General features: G+C 43.3%; 1 long non-coding RNA gene across 1 annotated transcript in view; it reads left to right on the top strand.

Annotated features, from left to right (window-relative positions):
- Window positions 1–42: 42 nt before the first annotated feature.
- The window catches only part of LOC116462100 (uncharacterized), a 39,478-nt gene continuing 24,829 nt past the window's right edge, over window positions 43–14,691 (top strand). Inside the window, exons 1-2 of the long non-coding RNA XR_004246240.2 lie at window positions 43–83; window positions 434–605. This is a non-coding gene — a long non-coding RNA (uncharacterized LOC116462100). The remainder of the gene's footprint in view (window positions 84–433; window positions 606–14,691) is intronic.

Raw genomic sequence — 14,691 nt, 5'->3', positions numbered from 1 at the left:
GGCGGGGGGCGGGGAGCTGCGGCTGCGGCTGCGGGGGGAGGGGAGGGCGCCCGAGCCGGGCAGGGCGGAGAGATGCGCCAGCGGTAATCTCCGGAGGTGGCCGGGGAGGGGGGCACTCCGGAAGTCGGGGGGCTTTAAGCCCGCGTCCGGATCGGGGCCGTGTCATTGTCAGCTACCTGGGGATGCGCCTCTCGCTCCCTCTCTGTCTTTGCGTGTGTGTTAGTGTGTGTGTGTGTTGGCTTCTCTACGCACTACACGAAGCCTTAGGTGGTCTTCTTTCGTCTAGTGGAGGCGCTCAGGTGCGTCACCATCCTCCCGTTTCCCTCGCCCTTGTCCTGTCCGAAAGAACCGTCCGCAAGCTCCCCTGTGGTCGCACTCACCAGCCCTTCCAGCCGCAGCTGAACCATCTTCTTGTTCTTGTGTCTTTAACTAGGACTTCTCTTTGGCACTGAGTCCGACAGCTCAGGACTGGCTGCTCAAACTCCACAATTTAATGAAAAATCTCAGATGATGACTCAGAAAACCTCTAATGATCTGAGGAATATATTAAGAGATTCCAAAGTCAAAGGCTGATCAGGGAGGGCATTGATGAGGGGAGATTTCAGGTAGGAGGTGCTTTCTAGCAGGAACTAACGAGAATGAAGTCCAGTTGGTAGAAACGGAGGGGGTGGCTTGGATAAATCTTACGTGTAATTAATCAGAAGTACCTGGCAGGCTAGGTTGGGTGGCTGGAGACCAGAAGAAAGGAACACTGGAAGAATGAAAACAGTTGTGATGCACTGCAGTGTGAAAATACGCCCTTGAGCCTTAAAGAAAGGGGCTTAAGGCCGGGCGCGGTGGCTCACGCCTGTACTCCCAGCACACAGATCACGAGGTCAAGAGATTGAGACCATCCTGGCCAACACGGTGAAACCCCGTCTCTACTAAAAATACAAAAGATTATCTGGGCGTGGTGGCACACGCCTGTAGTCCCAGCTACTCGGGAGGCTGAGGCAGGAGAATCGCTTGAACCCAGGAGGCGGAGGTTGCAGTGAGCCGAGATCGCGCCACTGTACTCCAGTCTGGGCGACAGAGCGAGACTCCGTCTCAAAAAAAAAAAAAAAAAAGAATGAAAGAAAAGAAAGGGCACTTCCTCTAGGTTAAGGAAGATTTACTTAGTAGAGCCTCAAGATGGATTTAAGTTATGGATAAGGATTATTTATACCTAGGATATCATTCAGTATTATAAGTGTCTGCAATTACTTAAGGATGCTACTTAAGGAAGATTTACTTAGTAGAGCCTCAAGATGGATTTAAGTTATGGATAAGGATTATTTATGCCTAGGATATCATTCAGTATTATAAGTGCCTGCAATTACTTAAGGATGCTAGAAACAGTCTCTAGAAGTTTCAGCCATCTCTCTGAAGTATATTTTCCAGTAGTAACTGATTTAGCAAGCTCTTACACAATTAGATCAAAGGTGTGCTTCAGTCTTCTGCCTTTCTGCACTGCCACACATTCCTGTCTAGTGGATTTTTAAGAAGTGAGATTTTGTTGTAGTTATTTAGCCAGTGTCTTATTTTAGTGTTTTCTGGTTTTCCACTGTTTGTAGCTTGTTTTAAATTGAAATCTAATTTCCTTTCATATCTGGACTAAGGACCCATGCCTATTTGTAAAATGGATTAAATTTAGGCGTTTAAATCAAGTGTAGGGATGATAAACTTGAATCCAGGGCAGGCCCAAACATTTTTTTTTTCATATTCCCTTTGTTACTCCACAAACAACCAGAGCTGTCACATGTAAAAAATGTTGGTCCTATAATAATTCTTATATTTACCACACTCTTAGTTGCATAATCAGCTCGCTTACATAATCTGGAAAAATATAATAGAAAGTTCACTTCAAGCAAAGCAATGGAATTGACTGTAAATGGGTATGCAAAAACTTGAGTTAGATATTTATCTTTATGACAAAGAATGGTGAGATTGACTCTAATAAAATATGTTCTTTTAAAAAATCAGTATTTTATAAAGTAAAAAAAAAAAATGTATCATGGTAAGTCTTTCAAAAAGTCTTTGTGATATCTGCCTTTGTCCTTTTTCATACATCCCCTACCCTGCTTGAGGCACAAAACCAGTTGATGCCATGGAGTGAGTGGTGTTCATGAAAGTTCACTGGTGCAGAGCCCAGACAGCTGTCCTTGCTATACCTTGACAAAGTTCAGTAAAAAGGAACTAAGGAAACAGCAAAACTGACCTAACTTATAAAGTAAAACGGCAATATGGCTTTTCCTTAATTGCTACCAATCTATAAAATTAATTTCTCTTCCTTTTTAAATTGAGATATAAAAATGTGGCCCCCAAATCCTGCACAGGCTGAGTTTTGTAGTTTGTTTTAACTCCAGCAAACTGTCTCTTGTCGGTGGGAACCATGCTCACATCCTCTGGACTTGGCTAAACAGAAGCAATGAGCAGGGTGCCATTCCCTGAAGGTGCACTGGGAGATAAGGCATCTCTAAGGTAACGAGGACTGACTGCAAAGTTTTTGACAGACAAGAATCACCAAGTTACACTGGAAAGCCACTGCTGGCATTTAGAGGCAAATGCCAGCTAGTTCTATCAATTGAAATTAAATCAAGACCACAAATGTGGTGTTGGTAGTTCGGTGGAGGCTCTGTACATCCAGGTGTTGAGGGGTCCTGGCTGCAAAATGCAGTCATGTGTTGGAACTGTAGCAAAAGGGATGAATGCTCTTTTCAATCTGGTTTGCTTTGGTAATGTTCTTATAGACCAACTACACGTTTTTGTTTCTTTCTACAGGAATAACATGAAGTATATGTAAAAATTCCACTGCAAATTTGATGTTGTTTAGTAAGGGCAATTAGCTATCTGTAAAACCAGAAGAAAAATATGCTGTGTTATTGGCTAATAATATACCTGTTTTTAGAGGAAATTTTTTCTAGTCTAATTTTTAGCCAAAAAACAACCAACTGAAGAAAGAGAAAGAAAAAAGGAAAGAAAGGAGAGAAAGAAAAAGAAGGAAGGAAAGAGAGAGAGAGAAAGAAAGGAAAAAAGGAAGGAAAGGAAGGAAGGAAGAGAGAGAGAGAGAGAAAGAAAAAAAGAAAAGAAAAGCACTATGGACCTAGTGCTTAACTGTACCCAAGACTCTCTATTAAGAGAACTCTGTAGGGGTCAGTCCCTCTCCTCGGAATATATAGTGTAGGCTGGGCACAATGGCTCACGGCCTGTAATCCCAGCACTTTGGGAGGCCAAGGCAGGTGGATTGCTTAAGGTCAGCAGTACGGGACCAGCCTGACCAACATAGTGAAACCCTGTCTCTACTAAAAATACAAAAATTAGCCGGGCATGGTGGTGCATACCTGTAGTCCCAGCTATTGGGAGGCTGAGGCAGGAGAATCACTTGAACATTGGAGGCAGAGGCTGCAGTGAGCCGTGACTGTGCCACTGCACTTCAGCCTGGGCAACAGAGCAAGACTCTGTCTCAAAAAAAAAAAAAAAAAAATATATATATATATATATAGTTTACACAAAGTGCCTCCCTTTTCCCCAAATGGAAAACAGCCATGATCTGACAGGTCAGATACAGTCACTACCAAGTCATAGAGTCTGAGCTTCCTAATTGTGGAAAATCTTACGGCATCAGGTGTAACTGCAGCAACCTCTAGTGACAAGTGCAATCAGAAAGCCAGGTAGAGGGCTGGGAGAGAGCAGTGGGAGACTGAGTTATCTGGCACTGTTCCTGCCTGCTACTGACTGGGTGACAGGCATGTCTCTCGTTTTTTTTTGTTTTTTGAGGTGGAGTCTTGCCCTGTCACTCAGGCTGGAGTGCAGTGGTATGATCTCAGCTCACTGCAACCTCCGCCTCCTGGGTTCAAGCAATTCTCCTGCCTCAGCCTCCCTAGTAGGTGTGATTACAGCCGCGTGCCACCATGCCCGGCTAATTTTTTTATTTTTAGTAGAGACTGGGTTTTACCATGTTGGCCAGGATGGTGTCGAACTCCTGACCTCAAGTGATCCGCCCACCTTGGCCTCCCAAAGTGCTGGGATTACAGGCATGAGCCACTGTGCCCAGCTGACAGGCATCTCTTTTAAAGAAAAGCTAAGGGAAACTTGAGGATGCTTTTTGTTTGGGGGTGGGGGGGTTGGTTTTTTTGGTCTTCTAAGGCTTTATGGAGGGAGTGACAATGCTACACTCCCCTCCCTCAGCAAATTCACCTATTTTCTTCCTGGAGTGGCTGCACAAGACTAATGAAGGGGAAGAATAAAATATTCCAACTTCTGCTTAAATAGATGTCATCCTTTTCCATGCACATGCTCTGTGAAGGTTTGATGATGCACTAATATGTAGTCTATGAAGATAATGTATAAATAATATGTTGGGACACGAGGGTGAACCAAAACACTTCGCCTGATTAGCATGTGCGACCCAAACTGCTGACCTACTCTCGATAGTCCATTGCTCTTGTTTGTCCAGCCTGCTTCCATCCCCTCTCCCACATCCAAGATGGATGCCCCTTCCTGCCACTCGGGTGGCCGGAAAGGGTGTTTGGGGTCACCATCTGTAAGCCAACAGTCCCCTATCTCTGACCAGGCCTGCCCAAGTGCCCAGGCCTTCAGCCCTTTCCACAGCTACCTTGACCTAGGATGGTGGTCTCTGCTCTGGAGCTGTTTTTCCCAGGTCTGCCCTTCCTGTTTCCTGATGGGAGCCTATATTGTCTTCCTGCAAAGGCCTTGTATTAACTTACTATATTGAACGTAATTCAGAGTTACCTTTTGGGGAGGAGACTTGTTTTATCATAGGCTGTTGCTTGCTTTTGATAGAGCCTTTTGGATAGCTTCCATTTAACTTGAGAAACACTTATACAAGTGTGTGAGCTAGATTACTGAGTTCCTTCTCCCCATTATTTATCAACAGTTCTCCTTGAAACAAAGATCTTTGCACATAGTAAGCACTTAACACATTGTGGCTGGGAAATCTTTTCAGTACTGTAAGCTTTTAAAAGGTTAGAACTTAGAGTCCTAGAATCTTAGAGTAGGACTGCCACTTAATCCTCAAAGTCATCTAGTCCAACTCTCTTCCTATTCATGATAATTGTTTTGGTTTATTGATAATGTATTATATTCAGGTATTGTGATAGGTGTTTTACATATACTTAATTCGTAGAACATTCTTTGAAAGGTGAATGCACTAATCCCATTTTCAGACAAAAAACACAGAGACTCCGAGAAGTTAAGCAGCTTGGGTGGCAGAACTGAAGTCAAACTTTATTCATTCCAAACCCCTTACTCTTTTCTTTATAGGATGCTGCCTCCTGAGAAGCTGTTGTGTAGCCAGTCTTGACCATCTCAAGTAAAGAGACTTAGTGTCTTACACAGCCTCCCCTTCTATCTTAAGATGTTTTCATTGTTGTTAGAAAACTTTGTAAATAATTAAATGAACATAACTGATAAGAAAAACACCCTGTTGCATCTTGGCCCAAAGCTCAGCCATAAGTGTTATTGAGTTGAACCAATAATATCTGGTTAGAAAGTCCCCAGAAATAATGACGCCAAATTAGGCATGTGTACAGTATATGTGGAATGTGATGGCTGGACATTGATTAGGCACATTTATTAAAAGGACATCTTCCTCCAAACAAGTAACAGCTGTGAATCCCCAGGGGGTTGCCATACCCTAGGTCACTGCAAAGAGGCATATAGAAGATTCTGTGATTTCCTAGATGATCTTTGCACTTAGCACAATGATATTGATTATAGTAATTGATTAATACACAAAAGAAAACATTCTGCTATGATATCATTGCCTGCTTAACATTAAGGAGAAGGCATCTCAGTCACTGGGCTCTGTTTGGCTCTTAGTTAAACTCACTTGCTGCTTGTTCCCTTTAGTTTTTTAATATAATGATTTTCCTTTTCATTGAGATTCAATATCTGTCTGTTGAAAATATTTATGAACTTGATTATCTAGGTGCCAATCACTAAACTAATTGAAGGGTATCATATCCTATATATATGGATTTTTAAAGAGTATGTTTCAGTAACCTCACATCATATGCCCCTTTCATGTGAAAACCACTAGACTTTGGGGTTGCCGATGTGTCTCCTCAGTGCACTTGTCATTTCTACCCAGTTAACAAGGAGCACTTTTTTCTAGGAACATATTTACTCTCATGGGCACCCATTGGCATGGCATGAGTCCTTTGTACCTTGTGTTCTGAGAATTCCATGGTCTAAATGCATTAATATTGTTTCATTCTTGGTCCCTGGCTTGCTCCTCCAGCCTCCCTCCCTCTCCCCACCAATCTCAACTCTAGATGCCCCATTCTCATAGACACTTAACTCCCTGTCTGGAGGTAGTACTGGGTAGGAATTGGTGAGTAAATCTATAGTGAGCATTCAGGAGACAGTCTCCAGCTTTTTTTTTTTTTTTTTTTTTTTTAGACGGAGTCTCACTTTGTCACCCAGGCTGGAATGCAGTGGCTCACTGCAACCTCCGCCTCCCATGCTCAAGCAATTCTCCTGCCTCAGCCTTCCCAGTAGCTGGGGATCACAGGCGCCCACCATAAGCAACCCAGCTTTTTATTTAACAAGCAATGGTGAACACCAATTATGTCCAAAGCTGATACTAGAAGCTCAGGGCATGGAAGAGCAGAGAAGTGAATTGGAGCATAACAAAGTTAAGTCAGACTGGCCCCTGTTCTCAGTTGCAGGGAAATGGATCCACAATGTTTAAATGCAACCATTTTGTGATTTTTTTTTATTTGGTGCAGCCATTTTGAAACTAGGAACATTTTAATGCTGCACTAAACACCATTAAGCTTATGATGTTTTTATTTTTAGGTAATGTACTAGACAGACACTTGCACCCCATCTCTGACCTTAGCCCCACAGGGGTCAGGGCTGGGGTGAGGGTAAAGCACCCTCTGGCAAGCAAACCATGTAGAACTAAGAGTCACGAGTCAACCACACTTGTTCATCTCTGGGAGAAGCATCAGTCCTGGATACTTTGTTTGTCTGTCACTTGGCTCGCCTCTCACATTCTCTGATTTCTCCTTTACGGTAACAATGCCTATGCTCACTTACTTGTAATTAACACATAGGTTTGGCTGCTGGAGAATGGAATGGCCACTCTTGCATTTTGGAGGCTTCCTGATTATACCAACCTTGTTTAATGGGGTGTATGTGGGGAGGGAAGAAAAATGGGAATGAAACAACTCTGTGGGCTACAATTCCATTCCATGTTCCCAGCTCCAGAGTGCAATGGAAATCTTCATTTAACATTTCTAACAGGTGCCTCAGCAATGTACATACCTTATATCTATTGTCTTCAAACTCTTTTGTAATAACCACTTAGAGGGACACAAGCTAACCCAGGTCTGATAGATGTAAACACAACACCACACAATGCTTTGTTTCCTCAAATTATCGAAACAATTTTCGGGCTGGATGTGGTGGCCCATGCCTGTAATCCCAACATTTTGGGAGGCTGAAGTGGGAACATAGCAAGCCTGGGCAACACAGTTGTAGATGACCCCATCTCCAGAAAAAAATGTAAAAGCCAGGTGTGGTGGCACACATCTGTAGTCCCAGCTGTACAGGAGGCTGAGGTGGGAGGATCAGTGGAGCCTGGAGGTCAAGGCCGCAGCAAGTCATGATTGCTCCAGAGGCTGCAGTGAGCCACGATTGCACCACTGCACTCCAGCCTGAGTGATGGAGTGAGACCCTGTCTCACAAAAAGAAAAAAAATTCAAATATCAAGCAATTGAACAATTACTTTCAGAGTAATTGTCAGCAATAGATTTATAAAGCATTTTAAACAATTCATAAATAAAGTAGAAAATGAAAGTCTCTTATAAAGAAAGGGATTAGGAATGGAGAAGGGGTGAGGAGAATCTGTTTTACTTGCGATGTTTTGGTCATTTAAAAAATATCTGTGTTTTTACACACATGCTGGGTTCTTTTGACTTGGCTGCACAGAATGCCTGCCTCAGGAGAGACTAGTATGGGTACAAATACTATAAAGGAAGGGATACAAAGGGGAAGGAGGAGAACATTTATGTGTGAGACAGGCATGGAAATAGCCAGTTGTAAGTTTCCAAATTGGAATGTTGTCGTCATTAGGGCTGATGTGGTTTTAAAATTCTACTTCAGCCTCATAGTTGATGGCAGAGAACTGTCCTCCTAATGGGGATGGAGGGAGAGAGCCCAGCGAAGGAGCTGCCTTTGAATTCTGTCCCGCATGACTGGAAGTGGTTAGTTCAGATAAGAAAAGGCTTTTTAAAGACTGAGATTGCTAATTACCACTCTCCTTCATTCTATCCTCTCTCCTCTCCACCAGCCTTCCTGCTGCTGCTCTTACTCCCAAGCATGTGCCACTAGGAGAGGCTTCCTGGGGCTGTGCACAGGCTGTCCCCTGTACAGCGGCCCAGCTGAGGGGGCAGAGTGAGGCTGATAGGCAAACCATGCTCTGCCGGCCACACTCTAAGCCCAGGCCTGGGCTGTCTGCTCAGAAGAAGGGGCGCCTTTTCTTGATTCACTGGTGGGCTGACAGCTGCCCCAGGGCCCTTGCACTTGCTGTTTCTCTCTGCCTGCTTCTGCCTTGGAGGCTTTCCTCCCAGACCTTCCCCTTCATTCAGTCCTCTGCTCAGTCTCTCCACCTCTCAGAAAGCTTTGCTGCCCACTGTGTCCTAAGCTGACAGCCCCCTCACCTTGCCTCACTCTCTGCCTCCACACCCTGCTCTATTTTCTTCATATTTTCATGATCTGAGTTTGTGTAATATGTGCTGTAATATACAGCTACTCATTTCTTTCTTTCCGTTGGAAATATGTGTTCTATGAGGGCAAGGCCTTTGCTTGCTGCTCCATCTTCAGCACCTAGCAGAGTGCCTGGCACATAGTAGGCACTTAGTAAACATCTGTGAAATTATTAAAAGATCCCCCTCACTGCAAGCTTTCTAAGCCCAGAGTTAGGCTCAGCTCACACTATGTGTATTGACCCTGCTGGCAGAATCTTCTCTAATTAACTGACCTCCACAACCCAGAAATGCTAAACCAAAAATAGAAAACACAAAAGCTGTTGGCTGTGAACCTCCGTGACTAGGGCAGTGGTTTCTGCACTTCAGAATCAATCACTTGGGTGGGGACCTTAAAAACAAAACAAAAATGATGGGTGCTGCATCCCCCATCCCCACTCCTCTGAGTCTCTGGAAGGAGGCATGTTGATTTGCTGGACTAGTAATTTATCCAGAAAGAAACAACATGTAACATGGGCTATTAGGATAGAAAAGAGTTTCAGTGCTTTGATTTGAATTTTAAAGGTCAATTCTAACAAAGTAGTTTGTATCAAAAAGAATTCCTCAAATCTCTTCTATTAATAGCATCAGTTAGCACCCCTGCAGCTCAGCAGAGTCTGTTTAGGATTCTGTCTCACCATGTTTTCACCTTAACTGAAATAGAAGCAAATGTCAGTGCAGATATAGGGCCATACAGGTATCAAACATTTACACTCTTTGCCTGTGGCCTGAACTTTTGGAATTTAACAGATCCTTCTCCTGAAAGCCTTCTTTTAAAATGCTTAGAGTTTTGGAAAAAAAAAAAAAGCCATGAGAGCTTTTAAGACCACTGCACACTAATTTTCGACCCACTGGTGAGAGTGCAGCTGCAGAGAGAAAACTCTAGTTTACACAGGCCCATGCCTACTCCTGGCACTAATGCTTGGGATGGCCCGTCTCACCGGCACACACATAGTCCCATGGCTGGCCCTGTTTGGGAAGAAGAACAGAGAGAGCAGCCAAGCCTCGGGGCTGCGCCAGGTTTGTTGCAGGCCTTCTCCACATGCCCTCCCTTGAACCTGGCAGCTCCTGTAGGTGCCAAGTGACCTGACAGTCTCCCAGGGAGTGTGGAGTCTAGCCCAGTGCTGGCTGCAGACGCTCAGGAAGGAAAAGAGCTCTGGGAAATGTGGGTACATGAGAGGTGGAGGAAGACTGGAGTTCATCATCAATAACCAATGGGTGGAAGTTGAACTTCAAATGGCATCCCGCTTGATTGAGGTTGGATTTCATTTTACCTAATGTGTTCAATAAGACACTTAGGAAAGTATAGTCTTGTATTTTTAAGAGAGGTGGTTAGATATCTGTGTATGATGACACAGGAAGGTTACACCTAGTGGTCGTTCCGGGGAAAGAACAATTTATGCCTTATTGCCTCACCTTTTCAGGGGGCTTTTATTGCAAATGTAATGCTTCCTCTCATTTGCATTCAGTGTATTTTCTTTTGGTGCAAAAACTACGTCTGGATGTATTTCATGCTTCCATCCCTTTCCACAAATTCAGAGCTCCCCTAACCCTGTCTCAGGAGGACCTCCTTACTGCTAATCCTGTGCCTATGGTGACAGCCAGTAACATTCCCACACGTTCCTCACATCATGTGGAAAAGTATTTATATTACAGAGCTTGAAATTGCTACCTGAGAGCTGTATACATCAGAAAGGATTTTCTTTCCATGTGTGTCAGGAGTCCTGTGCTTGTTTCTTCATGTGACAGCTGGGGAAGAATTGACTGTGGTGGCCACCCTGGATACTTTCTCCTCTTCTCCCCTTGAATGGATAATTGCCTAGAATTGTGCCATACAGGGATCTGTGATAGCCTAGCAGTGGTCCCTGGAGTGAAACGGCAAAGGAGGGCCTTTGGGGGCCCTTTTGCCGATTTCCTCAGCCTAGAGAATTGAAGAGTCTTGCTCAAGGTCACACAGCTAGGCTTCTGACTCCCAGCCCAGTGCTTTCCCTGAGGCTTCGCAAGGGTGCACAGTGAGAGATGGTTGAAAGAGCCCCAGCTTTGAGTCAGATGGGCCTGGGCTTGAAGTCTAACTTTGTCATATACCAGCTGTGTGACCTTGGACAAGTTGTTTAACCTCTCTGATCTGTAAAGAGAAACTGTAATGCTTTCCTGCAAGGTTGTTGTGAAGATTGATGTATAGAAAGTGCCGGACAGGCTGGGCGTGGTGGCTCATGCCTGTAATCCCGGCACTTTGGGAGGCCAAGGTGGGCGGATGACTTGACACCAGGAGTTTGGGACCAGCTTGTCCAACATGGTGAAACCCAGTCTCTGCTAAAAATACAAAAATTAACCAGGTGGTGGCACTTGCCTGTAGTCCCAGCTATTTGGGAGTCTGAGGCACGAGAACCGCTTGAACCTGGGAAGTGGAAGTTGTAGTGAGTGGAGATGATGTCACTGCACTCCAGCCTGGGCAACAGGGCGACACTGTCTCAAAAGGTCTCAAAAAGAAAGAAAAAAGTGCCAAAGAATAGGTGTCAATAAAAGCCATTTCTATGCTGCCTTTACTCAATGATATCTAGCCAGGATATCATAAAACACTGGCTTTAACAGGGTACAACTTTCAATGGTGTTTATTTTTTAATAGGGATCCTTGAAAACAAAAAGCCATTGAGATGTAAAAGGATGAATTTTAGTAATGGGGTGGATACCTGGGTATAATCCAGTTACAGCTCCACCTGAAGGTGCTGGGAGGAACTCCTGTGGCAGAACACAAAAGAGACACGTTGGTAGTGTTGCAGGCGAGGAGTCAGCCTCAGGCGTGGAGGGTGGCCATATGTAATGGGAAACACGGAGTGCATAGCAACCAGAAACCCAAAGTTGAGATGCATGCTTGGTCTCAATAAATGACATCAGGGTGGTCTATGAGGAGGTGCTGGGGCCTCAGAACCTGATCTCATATTCAGGACCTGGAGAAGCTGGAGCAGAGGACAGATGGACAAATTCCATCATGCAGTCAACTGCTTCCGCGCTGCCCTTTTAAGTCTAGCAAGAATACCTTTTATATGTTGAAATGTCAGTTGCCATTTCTTATTTTCATAAGAGGGTTTTTTTTTTTTTTAAATAAAGAATTTTTTACCAGGCGCAGTGGCTCTTGCCTGTAATCCCAGTACTTTGGGAGGCCGAGGCAGGCGGATCACTTGAGGTCAGGAGTTCCAGACCAACCTGGCCAACTTGGTGAAATCTCATCTCTACTAAAAATAGAAAAATTAGCCAGGTATGGTGGCGTCCACCTGTAATCCTAGCTATTTAGGAGGCTGAGGCACGAGACTCACTTGAACGCAGGAGGTGGAGGTTGCAGTGAGCCGAGATCGTGCCACTGCACTCCAGACTGGGTGACAGAGGGAGACTCTGTCTCAAAAAAAAAAAAAAAAAAAGAATTTTTAGGGGAAAAAAGCTAATAAACTCAAAGCCCATTGACAATATTCTAAATTCTCTTCCAATTATTCTTAATATGCCTACAGATGTTTCATATAATTGTAATCCATGTGTGAATTCCATCTTATGTTCTGTTTTAAATATAGGTATTTCCATGAAATACCATTGTATACATCCTTTACGTTTTTAATAACTTTAGGATGTTTAATACAGATCACGTTATAGTTCTCCATTGGAAGTATTTGGGATGCTAAGAATTTATCATGATGACCAATTACATTATTATGAAAATATCTTTGGATTTTTTTTCTTTTTTTTTTTTTTTTTTTGAGACGGAGTCTTGCTCTGTCGCCCAGGCTGGAGTGCAGTGGCGCAATCTCGGCTCACCGCAAGCTCCGCCTCCCAGGTTCATGCCATTCTCCTGCCTCAGCCTCTCCGAGCAGCTGGGACTACAGGCGCCCGCCACCACGCCCGGCTAATTTTTTGTATTTTTAGTAGAGACGGGGTTTCACCGTGGTCTCGATCTCCTGACCTCGTGATCCGCCCGCCTCGGCCTCCCAAAGTGCTGGGATTACAAGCGTGAGCCACCGCGCCCGGCTGGATTTTTTTTTCTTTCGGGTTGTTTCCTTGACATAAATTCTCCCAAATAGAATTATGAGATCAAATACGTGGACAGTTCGGTGGCTCCTGTTACAATTAACAAATTTCTTTTTGGAAAAAAAAAAAAAGACTGAGATGTTTCTCCTTACTGCACTGTCAACTCAAAGTCAGAGTAGGTCTTATACTCCCTATTCCAGAGAGATTCATCAGATATGCATGGGCCTCTGCCCCGGACCCTGAATACACACACTATCTGTGTGCATCAAGGTTATAGCAAGGCCTGCCTTGAGGCAGAGGCAAGCATCCGTGCTGGGCAAGCTGACTCATGCTGGCCTCAGCCCAAGGCTGACCTCAGCCCCAGAGAGGAAATGCTCCTTCTCTTTCTGCTTGGAAAACGTGTGCCCTGTATAGTAGTAGAGGGGAGCGGATGTAGAATTGGACTGGAAAAGGAATTTTCTTTGTGTAGTGTTAGCAATTACTGAATATACTGTTAGTTTTTTTATGATAAAAGACTCTATTTGTTCAGACGTACATATAATCAGATTTGGAGATAACCAATTGTGCTCTATTTTGTCATTCCAAAGGAAATCAAATGAGTCAGTCACAATTTTTGTGCAGCACTAACCTCATCTCGCTAGTTTATAAGTTCCATGAGGGCAGGGACCTGCCCTGGTTGTGCTACCATTCTGTCCCCAGCACCTGGTACAGTGCCTGGTGTATGTGCGATACATATTTGTTAAATTAATAAATGAATGCATTCCTGGAAACAGGAAACTTCAATAAATGAAACAACCTGGTTCTTTCTCTCCAGGGGACTTTCAATCCAAGCTATACATACAGCTGTTTAAAACATAGTTAACAGTGACAACCCAACTTTTAACAGACTATAAAGTGAACATCAGCCACCTGAATACAATTAAGCCCATGAATGCTCTTTTGAAATTAAACTTAATCAATATTTTCTGGGAAATTACAGGATTGTTTTTTGAATTCAGCTGGTGCACTTGTCCCAGCTGAAGGAATGGAGACCTGATGAGTCAGTGATGAATCCAGGGCTCTATCTCCAAATGGTCATCCATGAATTAATCATTAGACAGCAGGCGGTGCTCCACCCATGTTAACTTTCCGTTTTCAAGATTATGTTTCACATAACAATGAAAATAATTTTTCTTCTAAAAATTCTCTTAAAATAGGAAACTGTTGTATGAATAGGATATATTTCTATTTCTAACGGGTTGTTGTTAGTGTGTAGAAAAGCTGTTAACTTTTGATATGTATCATATATCTAGCCATTTTTTCAAATTTTTTCATTTTTTTTTGGTTGACTCTCTTGGGTTTTCTAATTATACTCTCATATCTTTTTTTAACACACTGCTGGATTTAATTTGCTAATGTTTTATTTAAAATTGTTTACTTCTGTCTTTTTAAAATTTAATTTATTTTAATTATAGAAAGTAGAGATGGAGTTTTGCTATGTTGCCCAGGCTGGTGAACTCCTGGGCTCAAGCAATCCTCTCACTTCAGCCTCCCAAAGTGCTGGGATTAAAGGCATGATCCACGGCACCCGGCCTACTTTGATCTTTATAAGTAAGATTGTTTTATAATTTTTGTGTTATATATTTTGTAGTAGGTTTTGGTATTAAGGACATGGCAAAATCATACAGTGAACTAAAGAGCATTCTGTCTTTTTCCATGGTCTGGAATGGTTTGAGAAGCATAGGAATGATCATATAGTGCTTATCAAGAATTGTAGTGTTTTATAACATTAGGAAATATATCAACACAATCTAGAATATTACCAAGTGATAATGTGATTATGGCAATAGATGAAAAATAAAACCAAATAAGTAGATTTTCAAATAAAAATTCCAAATATAAGAAC

The sequence above is a fragment of the Hylobates moloch genome, unplaced genomic scaffold, assembly GCF_009828535.3.
Source record: "Hylobates moloch isolate HMO894 unplaced genomic scaffold, HMol_V3 SCAFFOLD_22, whole genome shotgun sequence".
NCBI lineage: Eukaryota > Metazoa > Chordata > Mammalia > Primates > Hylobatidae > Hylobates > Hylobates moloch.
The sequence above is the reverse complement of the archived record's forward strand: the minus strand, read 5'-3'. Positions and strand labels throughout refer to the sequence as shown.